This window comes from Hordeum vulgare, chromosome 7H, assembly GCF_904849725.1.
Source record: "Hordeum vulgare subsp. vulgare chromosome 7H, MorexV3_pseudomolecules_assembly, whole genome shotgun sequence".
In the NCBI taxonomy this organism is placed as follows: Eukaryota; Viridiplantae; Streptophyta; class Magnoliopsida; order Poales; family Poaceae; genus Hordeum; species Hordeum vulgare.
Genome location: NC_058524.1, coordinates 512,341,542 through 512,358,954, shown reverse-complemented (window position 1 = coordinate 512,358,954; position 17,413 = coordinate 512,341,542).

Genomic DNA, 17,413 nt, shown 5'->3' with positions numbered 1-17,413 from the left:
CTTACAAACATCTTGGTTCAACTCCACAACACGAAGTAGGAGGCTCCTAAGCAACACCTAACCAATATAGGAGGCACCACCCTCCATAAGGTAATAGATGCGATAGAACGATGAACTCCTTGCTCTTGTGCTTCTAAAGATAGTATCCTCAACACTCAATCACTCTTTCATATAATAGGCATGGGTAGGAGAGATTGATTTGGTGGAAAGCAACTTGGGGAGGCTAGAGATCAAGTTTCAAATGAATGGATTGGAATATATTGGCCTCAACACATGAGTAGGCGACTCTCTCTCGGAAAAATGGATCTGGCAATGAAGTGTGTGTTCTGAGTGCTTCCTCTAGGAATGATAGGTTGGTGGAGGTGTACATATAGGCAACACCCAATATCCAACCGTTACACCTAAAGTGACCAACTCGGTGACACCAAAGTCATAAACTCGGTGGTACCGACTTGCATAAAAGACAACAACTTTTGAATCTCGGTGGAACCGATATACACAACTTGGTAGAACCAAAAAGGTGGCTAACGGTCAGATGACCCAACTCGGTGACGTCGATACCCAAACTCGGAAATTCTGATTTTGTGTACCGAGGCAATAGAAGGTTGGTCACCTAAACTCGGTAGCACCGATGCAGAATCGGTCGTACCGAAATGGTAGGTTTGGCCAGGGTTTCATCTGGGTTGAAAATCGGTAGGGCCGAATCTGAAAACTTGATGGCACCAATTTTGGATATTTGGCTTTGGACAGAAGTGTTATGTGGGAAAATGACTAAGTACTTTTGGTGGCTATCTCTCAGCACTTGAGCAACCATTTCATTTTAATACATCACCCTCTTTTAATAGTATTGGCTTTCCTATGGACTCAAAGTGATTTCTCACAAATATAAAATGAAGAGTCTTCTTGCTTGAAGCTTGAGCCAATTTATTTCTTACTTGCATCGAGGGGCATCTCCACACAAACCTTTAGCCAATGCTCTCTATGGACTAAACATGAAATATACTAGGTAAAAGTGTTAGTCCAAGAGGCAATGTATGTTGTCATGAATTATCAAAACCACCAAGGGAGCATATGTGCTTTCACCACCAAAGGCACATTACAATAAGTATGGCTTACCATTTGCCATCAACTTGGCCTGGCGCACCTCTTCTTCAAAGAACCTCCGGTCCACTGGCTCCGATTTGAGCTCGATGGACAGCTTGGAGAGCTTGATCATCTTCTCCCGGTATTTATGCTCCAAGTCTTCACACTTAGAGTTGGCCTCTTGCAGCTCTTGTTGAATCTCCGCTACCCTGGCCTCATACTTGCTGCTATCAACCTTGAGGGGGCTCATCTCGGCAGCTATATGTTCGGTCGCCACCTTATGAGCAGCGGCCTCCTACTTGGACTTCTCCAATTTGGCCTTGAGCTTTTCAAACTCTTGGTCCTGGGCTGCTGACCAAATCGATATCACGGGGTCAGATATTAAAGCCAGGACGGTCCTTCTCTACTCAGGGCAATAAGATTTTTTACAACACTTATTAAGACTTACCCCACCTTTCATCGAATCGGTCATTTACACAGCTGAGCTCTTTGTCGGAAACCTTGAGTTAAGGTTCAGCTCGGTAATCTCTAGAGCGTTGGCATCAAGAGTGGAGGATGAGGCCTGCAAGGAAAAATTATGAATTACAATGACTCCGAGTTATTGGAACACGAGACACTCGGCCGGAATTATTCCAACGAGCAGTTATAATTGAAAGTCTCCGAATTATTTTTCTTTATGCCTAGGAATTATTCTAAACCACGGATAAGCTTGTCAAACTTACCCATTCCTCGAGGGCTATTATACCCATAAAGGCATACAAAACCTTATAATAAACTTCAAACATTACACGACTTACCTTAAATCTCGTTAGCAAGCCATTGAAGGCTTCGCTCAGTCCGCTGTTAACGAACTGAATACTCTAAAGAACCACACCCATAAGGGTGCGATGTTCATCGGCGATGGATGAGCCGACCAAGGCGTCCTCCATCATGGCCGGCCACCCAGCCGCAACCTACTCTGCTACGGGCGGCGCTGGAGGCGGCACCGAAGACCCGGAAGATCAGAGCTCCCTAAAGATTTCTCTGGGAAAAGCTCAGAGGGAATCCGGCTCCCCTCTCCGCTTGTAGGGAGGGAACCAACCTCCTGGGTCCCGGTGACCGAGGCGTGGACCTCAACCAGGACCTCTTGGTCTTCGGTGGCTGGTGTATCAACTTCGGACGGGACCTCCTGGTCCTCAGCGTTAAATGTACCCACCTCGGCCATTACCACCTTGTTTTTGGTCGGCGGGGCCTCACGGGATATCACCTCGACCGCCTCATCCGAGGCCTCGGGAAGGGTATTGCGGGACGCGTTCCCGCTCTCCGCCAGCTCGGCGGGCAGTGAACCACCATGTGAGACCTGGTCCACTAGAAGGTCTCGAACAGGGCAACGACAAGAACAGCTCGTTTCTCATTATTAACAAAAACATGTTGTAATTCCGCTAAATAAAGGATTGGACTCCATACCTTTGGGTCGGGGGCTTGGCCCTTGGGGTTCCGTGAGGAACCGTCTCGAAGGCTCTGAGCTCCTCATTGAAATCTGGGCCAGTGCCGAGTAGGGCGACCTTGCTCTTGCAAGGTCTCTTTGGAGCCCGAGGAGGTAGCCCCTCCTCGGCCCCCTAGGGTGCCTCCTCTTCCTCGTTTGGAGGGAGTCCTTCTCCTCCTCATCTTCTGCATCCTCCCCCTCGTGGGTGGAGGAGGCATGGGTGTACCCGGACTTGGTATCCGGAGGGCCCCTCGAACGGAGACCCCCGCGGGTCTCCTTATTCTTATTCTCTGGCGAAGACCACCTTTGGGCAGGGGAGCACGTTCCCCTGTTCCCCTTCAAAATTGGCTTTTGTGGGATCCCTTCCCGCCGAAACGATAAGGGAAGAGGACCGGGGCCGCCACTATAAATAGAGGATAGGTTGCTTCGTAGAAGGGGGTCTGATCTGAACGATCCATTCACTCACTAGCACCATGCAAAGCCACCTAGCCTCTGGAGGCGCCCAAACAATGTACTAGTTCATCCACCAACCTCCACGAGAGGCAATCCACCAAAGCAGGAGTAGGGTTTTACGCTTCACAGCGGCCCGAGCCTGGGTAAACTGTTGTGTTATGTGTTTCCCTCACCATCGAGTGAGTTTCCTGCCATTCCAAGCGAGTAGCGAGCTAGGTGAGGTGAACCAGCGAGAGATCTTCGTACACGCCCCTGAGTTCGAATGTTTAGGGTCTTGTGGAGCCCGAAATCCGACATTTGGCGCGCCAGGTAGGGAGCGTGTCAAGGTTTCCTTCAAGCTTCGCCTCTCCGATGGCTGACGCCCACCGGGCTCGTGCAAAGCGCCGCGCCACCCGCGTTGCCCAGACGGTGCCCATCAGTGCCGCCGGCGCGCGCCGGTCACCATCGCTCGTGGTGAACGCTGCCACCGGCCCCGAAGTTCAAGAGCAGCAGGGTTCCTCCCAGCCGGTGACCGAGCAGGCCGGTGGCCGCACGACCACTCCGTCACTCGTCCGCTCTTCAGGGTCGGCATCGCACGCTCGACCGGAGGCTACATGGCCGGCGCGCGCTTGCCATGGCCACCGAGCTGCTCCGCTACTGGCCCGCCTCTGACTGCCACAACGACTGGCTCCAGCGCATCGAGGAGCTCGTTGCCGCCGTTGGTGACTCCGCGGCGCTCTCTTGCTCGCTCCGACCCCAACCGTCTTTGCCGAACGACGAGGAGCAAGACACGCCACCCCCACCTCCACGGCGTGGCGCGAACCCCGAGCCCAGACAGGAAGCGCGTCCCCGCGGCCGGCATCGCGAACCCAGGGTGGGGCCAGGAGATGAAGCCAGCTACCAGGTGGTTCCTCGGCCCCGCGCTGACGCGCGCCTGCCCCCCGCGCTGCATATCTCGCGACATGAGCAAGCCCCGCTTGAAGCAGGCTGAGTGGAGCAACAAGACCCGGCTGCTCCAGCGCACGCCGCACCTGTCAGGCCAGTGGGGTGCCTCGCCATTGCCCCCGAGCTTTACCCAACTACGTGGTCGTGCAAGTTCAAGCCCGATCTACCCCCGCGCTATGACGGCTCCCTGGACCCGGCCGAGTTCCTGCAACTCTATACGATGAGCATTAGGGCGACAGGAGGAGGCGACAAGGTCATGGCGTGCTGGTTCCCCATGGCGCTCAAGGGCGGCTGATAACCCACAAGTATAGGGGATCAATTGTAGCCTTTCTCGATAAGTAAGAGTGTCGAACCCAACGAGGAGCTAAAGGTAGGACAAATATTCCCTCAAGTTCTATCGACCACCGATACAACTCTACGCACACCTTACGTTCGCTTTACCTAGAACAAGTATGAAACTAGAAGTACTTTGTAGGAGTGATAGGATAGGTTTGCAAGAAAAGAAAGAAAACGTAAATAAAACTAGGGGCTGGTTAGATAAAGAAACAACTACGAGTGTCTAACGAGTGTGGAAAAGTGGTGGTAGGAATTGCGGAATTGTCCCTAAGCAATTGACTACGTTACTAGATCGATAGCAAGTATCATGTGGGAGAGGCCTCTGCTAGCATGTCATCCCTTACTTGGAATTCTATGCACTTATGATTAGAACTATTAGCAAGCGTCCGCAACTACTAACGTTCATTAAGGTAAAACCCAACCATAGCAATAAGATATATTGGTCCCCCTTCAATCACACATGCATGAATTTCTATGCTAGGTTTGAAGCTTCTGTCACTCTAGCCTGTCAATACATAGTCCTATCAACATACAACTAACCCTATGGTGTGATCCACGCGCGCGATCATATGATGGGCACCAAAGGACATCAACATAACCACAAGCAAATTAAACCAATCATAGCAATTCATCAATCACCGATAGGACAACGATAATCTACTCAAACATCATAGGATAGCAACACATCATTGGATAATAATATGTAGCATAAAGCACCATGTTCAAGTAGAGGGTACAGCGGGTTGCGGGAGAGTGAACCGCTGAATATAGATGGGGGAAGATGATGGAGATGTTGGTGAAGATGACGGAGGTGTTGGTGTAGATCGCCGTCACACGATGATGTCCCGGGCGGCGTTCCGGCGCTGCCGGGAGAGAGGGGGAGAGAGCCCCCCTCCTTCTTCTTCCTTGACCTCCTCCCTAGATGGGAGAAGGGTTTCCCCTCTGGTCCATGGTCTCCATGGCGGCGGAGGGGCGAGAGCCCCTCCGAGATTGGATCTCTCTCTCTCTGTGTCCTTCTGTTTCTCCGCTCCCAGATTCTGCGTTTCACCGTTTCTTAAATTCCCGGAGATCCATCACTCCGATTGGGCTGAAATTTTTACACGATTTTCTTCCAGATATTGTCTTTCTTGCGGCAAAAGAAGGGCTCCAACAGCCTTAAGGAGTGGCCACAAGCCTGCCTGCCGCGGGCCCACCCCCTGGTCGCGGCAACAGGGCTTGTGGGCACTCCCTGCATCGCCTCGCGTTGATTCTTCTTCCCAAAAGGCATAAATATTCCAAAAAAATCCCCGTAAGTTTTATTACGTTTGGACTTCGTTTGGTATGGATATTCTGCGAAACAAAAAACATGCAACAAACAGGAACTGGCACCGGGCACTGGATCAATATGTTAGTCCCAAAAATAGTATAAAAAATTGCCAAAAGTATATGAAAGTTGTAGAATATTGGCATGAAACAATCAAAAATTATAGATACGACGGAGACGTATCAGCGACGCGCGCTCTTGGCTCCTCAACCTCCCAAAGGCGTCCATCAGCTCCTGGGATGATCTGCGCGAGCGCTTCATCGCCAACTTCCAGGGCACCCGCGACCGTGCTCCTACCGTGAACGACCTGCGGTGCATCAAGCAGTAGGAGGGAGAGACCCTACACAAGTTCATACAACGCTTCACGGTCATGCGCCTCAAGATCCCCAACGAGTTGAACGAAGTCGTCATCTGTACCTTCTCTGACGGAGTCACCGACCTCAAGATGAAAGAGGAGCTCGCCATGAATGACGAAATGAGCACTGCACTGGAAATGTTCAACCTAGAAAGCAAATGCGCCAGGGCTGAAGAAGGGCGCATGTCGCTCCTCAGGCCCCAGGCGGCAGACCCGGAAGAGAAGAAGGACAAGGCCAAAGAGGTGAAGAGCAAGGCTCCGGTGGTGCTCGCTGCCGAACCCGAGGCAAAGCACGGACGAGGGGGAGAGCGTCCGTCCGGAGGGGGGCCAACGTGCATCTTCCACGGCACCAACAACCATGATACTTCAGAGTGCCAAGAGCTCCGACTGGTCCATGCCAAGCACTTTAGCTCACGCCCCGGACGCGGAGACAGAGGCCCCGCGCGCGGTGGTGTCCGTAGTGGTGGCCGCTGGGATGAGTGGGAGCCGCGTCACGGGTGGTACGAGCAGCCTCAGGAGGACTGCTGGCGGAGCCAGCCTCAGGAGGACCGCTAGCGCGACGACCTTCAGGAGGGGCTGGGCTTCCTCCGCTGCCTCCACCACCTAGAAGGAGGGATGAAGACAGACAGAACGATGGGGCTGGGGGCTTCTAGGACGTTAGGGCAGTGGCCTCCATCCTGGACGGCGCCCAGACCCCAGCCTCGAACCGCGCCTTCAAGCAGTTTGTCCGGGAGGTGAATGCCGCTCTCCAGTGGCCTAAAGTGATGCGCCCCCTCAACTGGTCCTGGACCATCATCACCTTTGACCCAAGTGATCAGCTCAGGTGCTCGTTCATGGCCGGAAAGCTCCCCATGATGTGCACCCCGATCGTCAGCAACGTCCTCGTGACCAAGACGCTCGTCGACAGTGGAGTGGGGCTCAACGTCCTCTTGGTCAAGACCTTCGAGACACTCTAGCTGCCTTACGAGCAGCTCATGCCCACCAAGCCCTTCTCGGGGGTCACGGAAGGGTCCACTGTGCCCATCGGGCAGGTACGCATGCGAGTCACCTTCGACGAACGCAAGAACGACCACATTGAGATCATCGTCTTCGATGTCGCACACATCCACCTGCCATACAATGCGATACTCGGGTATCCGGCTCTCGCCCAGTTCATTGCAGTAACCCACTACGGCTACAACGTCCTCAAGATGCCAGGGAGCAGCAGCGTCATCACCATCACCTGCAATGAGAAGGATGTTGTCTGCATCCTCGAACGCGCCTATCGCGAAGCGGCGACCGAACGCTCAGACGACGAAGGAGATGAGGCACCTCGCGAAGGCCCACACAAGAAGAAGAAGCAGCTGCTCCTCACATAGTGTCCTGGGACCTCAGGTCCTGAGCCCGGGGACGGGGCCATGCGTCCCATCACATAGGAAGGCGCGCTCGGCGCGCCCCCTTGGGTCGGGCCTGGGGGCTTCCACCAGGGAGATCCCCGGCCTGATCAGTGAGGCGAGGGTGGCGCTCCAGCACAACACGAGGGCAAGCTACGGCGCGCGTCTGCCCAGATCTCGTGAGTCCGTCATCACAACAGTCCAAGAACTTCGAGAGGCACAAGTCGTGCGAGGCGGGGGCTACCCTGCACCACCAATCGCAGTCGCCATCGTCGGCACGGCCGACCGGCCCCGCATCTGCATCAACGCGCTCGCGACCGACAGAGCCGCGGCTGGAGCCCCATTCTGGCCCCCGCCAACTGAGCACCGGTGGGTGTACCCGCGTGCCAGTGCCCACATGCCCTTCGGGCTGGAGAACGCGGCTGCCACCTACCAGCGGGTCTAGCGGACCATGCTCATGCCCGGCTGATACGTCCCAAACGTATCTATAATTTATGCTTGTTCCATGATCTTTTGGGTGACATTGCTATATGTTTTGCTACACTTTCATACCTTTTTACACATATTTGGACAAACTACTAACTCAGTGCACCCAGTGCCAGTTTTTGTCTTCTGATGTCTTTTTTGTAGGGACTTTTACCTGCCCAGGGGGGCCAGGGCCTGCCTAGAGGGGGGGGGGGCAGGGCATGCCCAGGTGGCCTCCCTGCACAGCCCCCCTCCTCGCCGCGCCACCAAGTCGCCTGGGTGGGTCCCATGCCCTCTGGTGCCCTCCTTTGGCCTATACTTACCTCTCCGATAGGAAACCCTTCCATCATATCCAGAATCATGAATTTCTCCATCGTTCCGCCGCCGCAGCGCTTCCAAGATCGGGAACGCCACAAGACCTCTTCCCGACACCCTACCGGAGGGAGGATTGACCTCCGAGAGCTTATCCACCACCATGGACGCTTCCCGGACGTGTCATGAGCAGTCATCCTTGGACCATAACCAGTAGCTATGTGATGTCTTCTCTCCAACCTTGTGCTTCAATGCTTAGCCCTTGTGAGATGCCCTACATGATCAAGGCACCTATGAAATTTACCTATTGTTGCTATGCCTGGTTTGCTGGGATCTGATGGATTATGAGATTATGTTTAGATTGTGATGAATTATATATTTGGTTCTCCTTTTATATTATGTTCTTGAGTAATTTATGCATGTTCTCCGTTGCTTTTTATTGCTTCGGCCGAGTAGTAGATTGTAACTCCAAGAGGGAGCGTTATGCATGATTGTGGATTCATGCCCCCTGATGTCTAGCTTGAGTGACAGAAACATGAGACTAGGGGATGTGTTGTTGCCACCAGGGAGAAAACAATGGTGCTTGTGACCATGGTTGCAAGTATTGTTTACCTTACGCAAAGTTCGTTAATGGAGTTGTCCGTTGCTTTGAGTTTACACTTTGGGTGGGGCTCGCAACTTAATACCAGCGAGATGTTCTGGATAGATATCTCAAGGTGGATAATTAGTAGGTAGATGCTCATGAATAAACGGTCTACTTGTCTTGGCGTACTGCCCATTACTTTTGAGCCTCTAACTTTCTAGTAGCATGATTAGCATTGTGGTGCGTTCATAATTCTCTCAATTGCCCAGCTGTAATTTGTTTACCCAGCATAGTTGTTTATCGTCTTTTGGGAGAGAGACATCACTAGTGAACATCATGTGACTCTGGTCCATATTACCACCATTGTTTACACCTCCACCATTTACTGTTTTTATTTACTTTTCCGTTGCAATCACTATCGCTATTCCCGCTTGTGTTTTGATCCTTTGCAAACTACAAGGTCGGAGAGATTGACAACCTCTCTGAACTCGTTGGGAGCAAAGTTATTTGTTGTGTGTGCAAGTCCCCGTCTTCTGCTAGCGCCAGAGCAATGGACACCTACTTGTTGATCCTCGGAGTCCTCCCGGTTCGATAAACCTTACAGTCCCCGTGTAAGGGAAATCTGCTGCTGACTACATCTCCACCTTCCACTTGGGTTAACCAACAAGGGGCAAGAAGTATATCCATCAACTCGTCATCATCGGCCTGTTGGGGCGTGGCGAGGAAGAGGAGGAGATGCTCGGGCCGAGCGAAGGCCCCAATCCTCGGGAGACGGCGGACCCATGAGGGTCGCGACCGCGGAGGCAGGAGATCGGACGACGACGGTGCCTTCGGCACTTCAGCGGCATGGCCGCCAGGTGACTTTTTGTCGGCTGCTGCCAGGTAACTTTTTGGCTCACCCTCTCCGAGGGTGCCCCCAGGGCCAGGCGGCCTCCAAGAGCTCATGGCACTCCCCCAACCTCTACTTTCGTTTACGCACCCTTCAGTTGTTTCTATCTCACCCATTTCGAACCCTAGCGTTCTACCTTCCTTGTAATGCCGGGCGGTCGGCCCGCCGCTTGGGGGATCCGGTCGAAGCTCATCCTTGCACGCCACCTGAGGCAGTGGATACCCAGCCTCATTCCTGAAGAAGGAGAAGTCAACCGGGTTTGCCAGTAACCCAAATGAAATCAACTCAGTCCACCAGTGACTCGGGGGTAGGGACACTCGCGAGGTCATAGCGTCCTCGCGACCTCCCATATACACCCCCACCATGGCACTCTCACGTAATAACAAGCCGATGTTGTATACGCTCAGGGGCCCCCGAGGATGCGGAGGGGGTCCATCCCATGCCTAGTGGCAGCCCTACGCTCCACGCTGGGGAGAAGACAGAGGTAATCAACAAAGTCCGCCAATGACTTCCGGAATCACGCGCCTAATGCCTCGGGGGTAGGGACACTCGCGAGGCCAAAGCATCCTCGCAACCTCCCATATACACCTCCACCGTGACACTGTCACGTAATAATGAGTCGAGGCTGTATACGCCCAGGGCCCCCCGAGGACGCGGAGGGGTCCATCCCACGCCTAGTGGCAGCCCTACGCTCCGCGCTGGGGAGAAGATGAAGGCAATCAACACAGTGCACCAATGACTATGCCCGCAGCTGGCACCAACATAGTCCGCCAATGACTCCGCTCGCAGCTGGCAAAGAAATCAATAGAGTCCGCCAATGGCTATGCCCACAGCTGGCAAGGAAATCAACACAGTCCGCCTGCGACTACGCCCACACCTAGTGCGGGGGAGAGACGACCCGAGATACAGAGTCGCTCGTACGTCAAGGGGGACCCCTGAGCATCGTGACTCAGGGGGCCTAACTGCGCCCGTAGCCCCTTCCCCCTTTGGGCCGTCATTGGTCTTCGGTCGATTCAATCACGGGGAGGTACGCGTGGGGCGGGCCTTGCCGATGCAGAGCCTAGTGCACGCAACAAGCCACCTCAAATCTCTCAGGAAGAACGCTGGAGTCACTCGTACGTCAAAGGGGACTCCTCAGCATCACGACTCAGGAGCCTGAACTGCACCTGTAGCCCCTTCCCCTTTTGGGTCGTCGTTGGTTTCCGGTTGGTTCAACCGCGGGGAGGTACGCGTGGGGCGGGCCCTGCCGACGCAGAGTGCGGAAAGAGTTCGGGAGTCTCAAATTATCATCTTCCTGGGAGGAACATTGGATTCGCTCCAACGTCAAGGGGGACCCCTCAGCATCATGACTGAGGGGCCGAACTGTGCTCGTAGCCCCTTCCCCCTTTGGGCTGTCCTTGGTTTCCGGTCGGTCCAATCGCGGGAAGGTACGCGCGGGGCGGGCCCTACCGACGCTGAGTGTTGAAGGTGTTCTGAAGTTTTGAAATCCTCACTGCATTCTCCTCATGAGGGCAACTCGCGTGTCAAGGGTGACTCCTAAGCATCGCGACTCAGGGGCCTAACTGCGCTCGTAGACCCTCCCCCCTTTGGGCCGTCCTTGGTTTCCGGTCGGTCCAATCGCGGGGAGGTACGCGCGGGGCGGGCCCTGCCGACACAGAGTAACACAACAAATATGACAGGAACGAGGCGAAGAAAACATTCAAGAATTCAATTATTACAAGCCTTGACAAGTTCATGAAAACGCAAATGAGTTTGACGCCTCCACGAGGCACGATGTGCATCGCAGGGAAAAGACAAGCAGAAGAAATCAGGAGGAGGAGCCGCCGGTCACCCCCTCCTCAGGGGGCTGGTCGTTGATGTCAGAAGCGTCATCTCCCCCATCGTCGGCTTCAGCTACATGTGGAGACGAAGGAGCTGCGACGCGGGCGAACCTCTTCACCAACGCCTCTACGGGGCCCTTCACCGCCTACATGGCACGGTCGCGGACCTCAACAGGGACCGGTAGGATCACGGAGCCAAGGTCAAATCTCGGCTCGCGAAGATGAAGGTGGCTGAAGACGCGTGTCGCGGCCGCGAAGAAGAGGTCGCGGCACTCGCTGTCCAAGATCTTGTCCACCAGAACGACGGCGTCCTCCAGCGCCACGGTAAGCTCCGTCTCGAGTGTGGGAAATATGCCCTCTGGGGTGGCCAGAGGCTTGTCAAACCGGTCCCAGCAGAGGGAGCGGAGCGCTATGTGAAGCTTGAGCTCAACATCAAGGAAGCAGGCCAGCTCCGCGGCCTTCTTCCTCTCGGCCGCGGCGAGGGCTTCCCCCTGGGCATCAAGGAGGGCCTTCCTCGAGGCCGCCTCCTTCTCCTGCTCTTCCAAGCGCGCCTGCTTCGTGCTCAGGCGATTCGCCTCCCGGGACAGCTTCTCTTCCCGGGTGGCAAGCTTTGCCTCGCGGGCCATGAGTCCTTCCTCCTGCAGGCGACGTTGCTCGGCTAGCTTGGCATGTTCCCCTTGGAGGGCCTACAGGCGGGCCTCCACCTCTTCGCAGTGTTTGGCAACCGCCTTGGCTTCCTTCAGCGGCTCCTCACGTGCAGCGCGGGAGGCCTTGGCCTCCCTTTCCCCCTTCCCCATCTCGACAGCGACCTTGCCCAAGGCAGTGAAGGTCGTGTTCACGACACCCTGGGTGAATATCGAGGTCCTCTAGACCTCCTCCTGAAGAGCCTCTAATGTTGTCGCAGGCGGTGCCGTCGAGGAGGCAGCATCACGAGGAATAGGGGGCTCCGAAGGCTGCCTAGAGGTTGCACGCATTGGCGCATCATCAGGCCGAGGGACCTCCAGAGCCTGCCCCTCGGGCAACGGCATCACCACGACCACCTCGGGGCGCTTCGGGGCTTGGGGGCGAGATGATAAAGTCCTGGGAGGTCGCCTTGCGAGCATCCCCCTCTCCATCAGCAGGCGGCGATGCATTGGAGAGAGCTGACAGTATGTTAGGAGTCACCTTCGGCTTGACACCCGTCTTCTTCCTCCTAGCCCTTGGCGAGACGACGTCCCTGGACATCAGGCAAAATAAGGAATCAACCAAGCACGAACTTCGAACACGCATGGCGTGCCAAGACAAATGACTCACTCTTTAGGGTCAATCCACCTCTTCCTCTTTACCGCCTCCGCGTCGGCGGGAGCAACGGGACCCCCCCCACAGAGGGGGCGAGCCCGGCGCCTTAGGTTTTCCACCGGCATAGGCGGGATGCGCCAAGGATGACCCAGCCTCGCACTTCTGGGGGGCGGGCATGCACGCGGATCGCGTAGCGCACGGGGTCGACGCGGGCCCCGTGGAGGTCCAGGTCGGGCGCGAGGAGACCCCCGCGGAGGCCTCACCAGCGGCATCATCATCTGCAAGCTCGCGCAGAAGGACGATCTATGACGGGAGAGGCACGCTAGCCGGGCAATCGTCGACAGTCTTCTCCGAACCCCCCTCACTGGAGGTGACCCCCGCTCATCGAAGACACGCAACCCGGTGATCACATTGGGTCGATCGTCAAGACGGTACAGCAGACCCAGAGCCTCAAGCAGGTCACCAGGTCACCGCCCAGCAAGATCGCCACGAACCTCCTTAACTCGTCAGTGGGGAGTGATAACCCACAAGTATAGGGGATCGCAACAGTTTTCGAGGGTAGAGTATTCAACCCAAATTTATTGATTCGACTCAAGGGGAAGCCAAAGAATATTCTCAAGTATTAGCAGCTGAGTTGTCAATTCAACCACACCTGAAAGATTTAGTATCTGCAGCAAAGTATCAGTAGCAGAGTAGTATGATAGCAGCAGTAGCAACAGTAACCAGCAGTAGCAGAGTAACAACAGTAGCAAGAGAGTAACAATTGCAGCAGTGACAAGAGTAGCAGGAAAGTAACGTAGCAAGGACGACTAGTAAAATACTCGTAGGCATTGGATCGGTGATGGATGATTATGCCTGATGCTATTCATCATGCAACAGTTATAACACGGAGAGATATGTAACTAGCTCCAGTTCGTCAATCTAATGTAAGCATGTATTCCGTATGTAGTCACACGTGCTTAGGGAAAAGAACTTGCATGACATCTATTGTCCATCCCTCCCATGGCAGCGGGGTCCTAATGGAAACTATGGGATATCAAGGTTCTCCTTTTAATAAAGAACAGGACCAACGCATTAACACTTGGTGAATACATGAACTCCTCATACTATAGTCATATCCGGGAGTGGTTCCGGCTATTGTCACTCCGGGGTTGCCAGGTCATAACACATAGTAGGTGACTACAACTTGCAAGATAGGATCAAGAACACACATATATTGGCGACAACATAATAGGTTCAGATCTGAAATCATGGCACTCGGGCCCTAGTGACAAGCATTAAGCATGGCAAAGTAGTAGCAACATCAATCTCAGAACATAGTGGATACTAGGGATCAATCCCCGTCAAAACTAACTCGATTACATGATAGATCCCATCCAACCCATCACCGTCCAGCAAGCCTACGATGAGATTACTCACGAACGGTGAAGAGCATCATGGAATTGGCGATGAAGGAAGGTTGGTGATGATGATGGCGACGATCTCCCCTCTCCGGAGCCCAGAACAGACTCCAGATCTGCCCTCCAGATGAAGAACAGGAGGTGGCGGCGCCTCCGTATCGTAAAACGCGATGAACTCTTCTCCTTGATTTTTTTCCGAGCAAAACGGACTAAATAGAGCTGAGATTGGAGGCGGTGGAGCGTTGTGGGCCCCACAAGTCTGCCACGCGCGGCCAGGGGGCGCGCCTGGTGGGCTTGTGGGCTCCACGCTCCACTTCCTCAGATGATTCTTGCACCAGTATTTTTTACATATTCCACAAAAACTCTCCGTAAATTTTCAGGTCATTCCGAGAACTTTTATTTCTGCACAAAAACAACACCATGGCAATTCTGCTCAAAACAACATTAGTCCGGGTTAGTTCCATTCAAATCATGCAAATTAGAGTCCAAAACAAGGGCAAAAGAGTTCGGAAAAGTAGATACGATGGAGACGTATCAGGGAGGTCCTGGGACCATAGCCTGATCTCATCGTCACTACCACGGTAGTCCCACAGAGGCCTGGAGTGTGCCTAAAGGGGCGCCATGCGTTGCACCAAGAACTCCTTCACTATTATCCCACCGGTCAGCCTCTTGGCGCTGATGCCGCGGGAGAAGCGCTCCAGGACGGGCGCGGCCCGAGGGTCGGAGAGCTTCGCCGAGCTCCATGCGGAAGTCTTCTCCGGCAACCCCTTCGGCTCCTCCATCCGAGGGTTGGCGTCCTTGAGGCTCATAAGAACCCAGCGTTGCGTGAAGTTTTCCACCTTCTTCCCGGCCTTGAGGAGCAGGTTGCCGCTCTGGGCCGCCACGAAGGAGACGCTGATACGTCCAAAATGCATCACTATTTTGTATCATAATTTGTCTCTATTCGTTGATATATTTCACAATATGATGATGTACTTATAGTGTTTTGGCTTATTTTACACAATATACAACTTTCCGGTGCCGAAACAGCAGACGCAGGATTCCGCGGAGAAAATAGCATGAAGAGTTACCACATTAGAACATCTCCAACTGCGCTGAAATTTACGGGGAAGGAGTTTCCGAACAGATAACGAAGACATGCCGGAGAAGGGCCGGAGGGGGGCCATAGGGCACCTAGGCGACCTGTGTTGAAAACAGAGATAATAATTTTGGGTGGCATGCTTTCATTGTCAACGCAATGACCAAGAGTTCTCACCATCTTCCACGCTACACATGCCATAGGCGGTTCCCAAACAGAAAAGTAAAGTTTTGACTCCCCCACCACCAATCAATCACACTCCACGACAAGCCGAATACTCGGGTGCCGTCCATACCAACATCAATCCAGGGGGAGTTTTGTTTGCAATTATCTTTTCGATTTGAGCATGGAACTGGGCATTCCAATTACCGGCCCCTTTCTCGTGAATGATAGTGAATAAACACATATCGAGGATAACACGCCTAGCATGGAAGATACTGATTGCCCCTTTTCACCACATGAGCGGTTCAGGCATGCAAAACAGATTATTTCTTGAAGGTTTAGAGAGTGGCACATGCAAATTTACTTGGAACGGCAGGTAGATAGCACATATAGGTAGGTATGGTGGACTCATATGGAACAACTTTGGGTTTATGGAAGTGGATGCACAAGCAGTATTCCCGCTTAGTACAAGTGAAGGCTAGCAAAAGACTGGGAAGCGACCAACTAGAGAGCGACAACAGTCATCAAAATGCATTGAGATTAACTAACATTGAGTGCAAGCATGAGTAGGACATAAATCACCATGAACATGAATATCATAGAGGCTATGTTGATTTTGTTTCAACTACATGCGTGAACATGCGCCAAGTCAAGCCACTTGAATCATTCAAAGGAGAATACCATCCTATCATACTACATCAGAGTCATCTCAAAATTCATGTTGGCATCCAAGACAAACCATTATAAGCGCCTAGCTAATTAAGCATGGCATCAGAAACTATGATCTCTAAGTTTACATTGCAAACATGTTTCTCTGACAACAAAGCTGAATCAGGAACAATGAGCTAGTCATATTTACAAAAACAAAAGAGATCAAGTTCATACCAGCTTTTGCAGGCTCAGTCACTTCATCATATATCGTCATTATTGCCTTTCACTTGCACGACTGAACGATGTGAACAATAATAAGCGTGCTCGTGCATTGGACTAAGATGGAATCTGCAAGCAAACACAAAGGAGAAGACAAAGTAATATGGCTCTTTAACGGATAAATAGATATGCATGCGAGAGCCACTAAACATTGTAACCATGGTCTTCTACCTTGACCCAAAGAAAAATAAAACTATTTACACGGGAAATCTCCCAACAAGCAAAAGAAGAAAAATAAAATCTTTTTGGGTTTTCTCAAACTAGACAGACACACGAAAAGAAAATGAGAAAAAGAAAATAAACTAGCATGGATGATACAGTGGCAAAGTGTGAACACCGACGAACAAAGTGAAAGCATAAGCAAGAATGTAAAGTCGGTGAGAAACACGTACTCCCCCAAGCTTAGGCTTTTGGCCTAAGTTGGTCTACTCCCAAGGATGGTCCGGGCGATACCCAAAATCATAATGGGGGTTATACGGGAGCGCTGTAGCCACTGCGTGAATAGCCGCCTCACGAAGACGAGCAGACTTTGCCTCCCTCTCATACTCCTCTGCCTCTCCTCTGGTTATGTAATATCTCCGTTTTACCTGAAAGTCAAATAAGGCAGAAGAAGGAAGGGTAATATGGAAAACACGCTGCCGGTTAAATATCAAACGTTATAGGAGGGATTCATCATCCCCCTCAAGGAACTGATATCGTGTCAAAGCGGTGCGATCAAGGAAAGCTGTATGGAGCGGCGGATCTCCTACGCGGATAGGTACTCCAAGAAAATTTGCTATGCGAGTGGCATAGATCCCACCAAAGAAATCCCCTTCATTAGCATTATTATTCAGCCTCTTTGCTATTATAGCTCCCATGTTGAAACTTCTATCACCCGTTACTGCGCTCTTAAGAATACTAAGGTGTGACGCCCTCGGTTTAATCGTACGCTAATCATACACGCAAATGCGTACGATCAAACCCAAGGACTCACGGGTAGATATCACAACACAACTCTAGACACAAATAAAAATAATACAAGCTTCATATTACAAGCCAGGGGCCTCGAGAGCTAGAATACAAAAGCTCGATAAACACACGAGTCAGCGGAAGCAACAATATCTGAGTACATACATAAAACATGGGGTGCCTTAGAGAAGGCTAGCACAAAAGGAACACGATCGAACGAGGCGAGGCCTCCTGCCTGGGAACCTCCTAACTACTC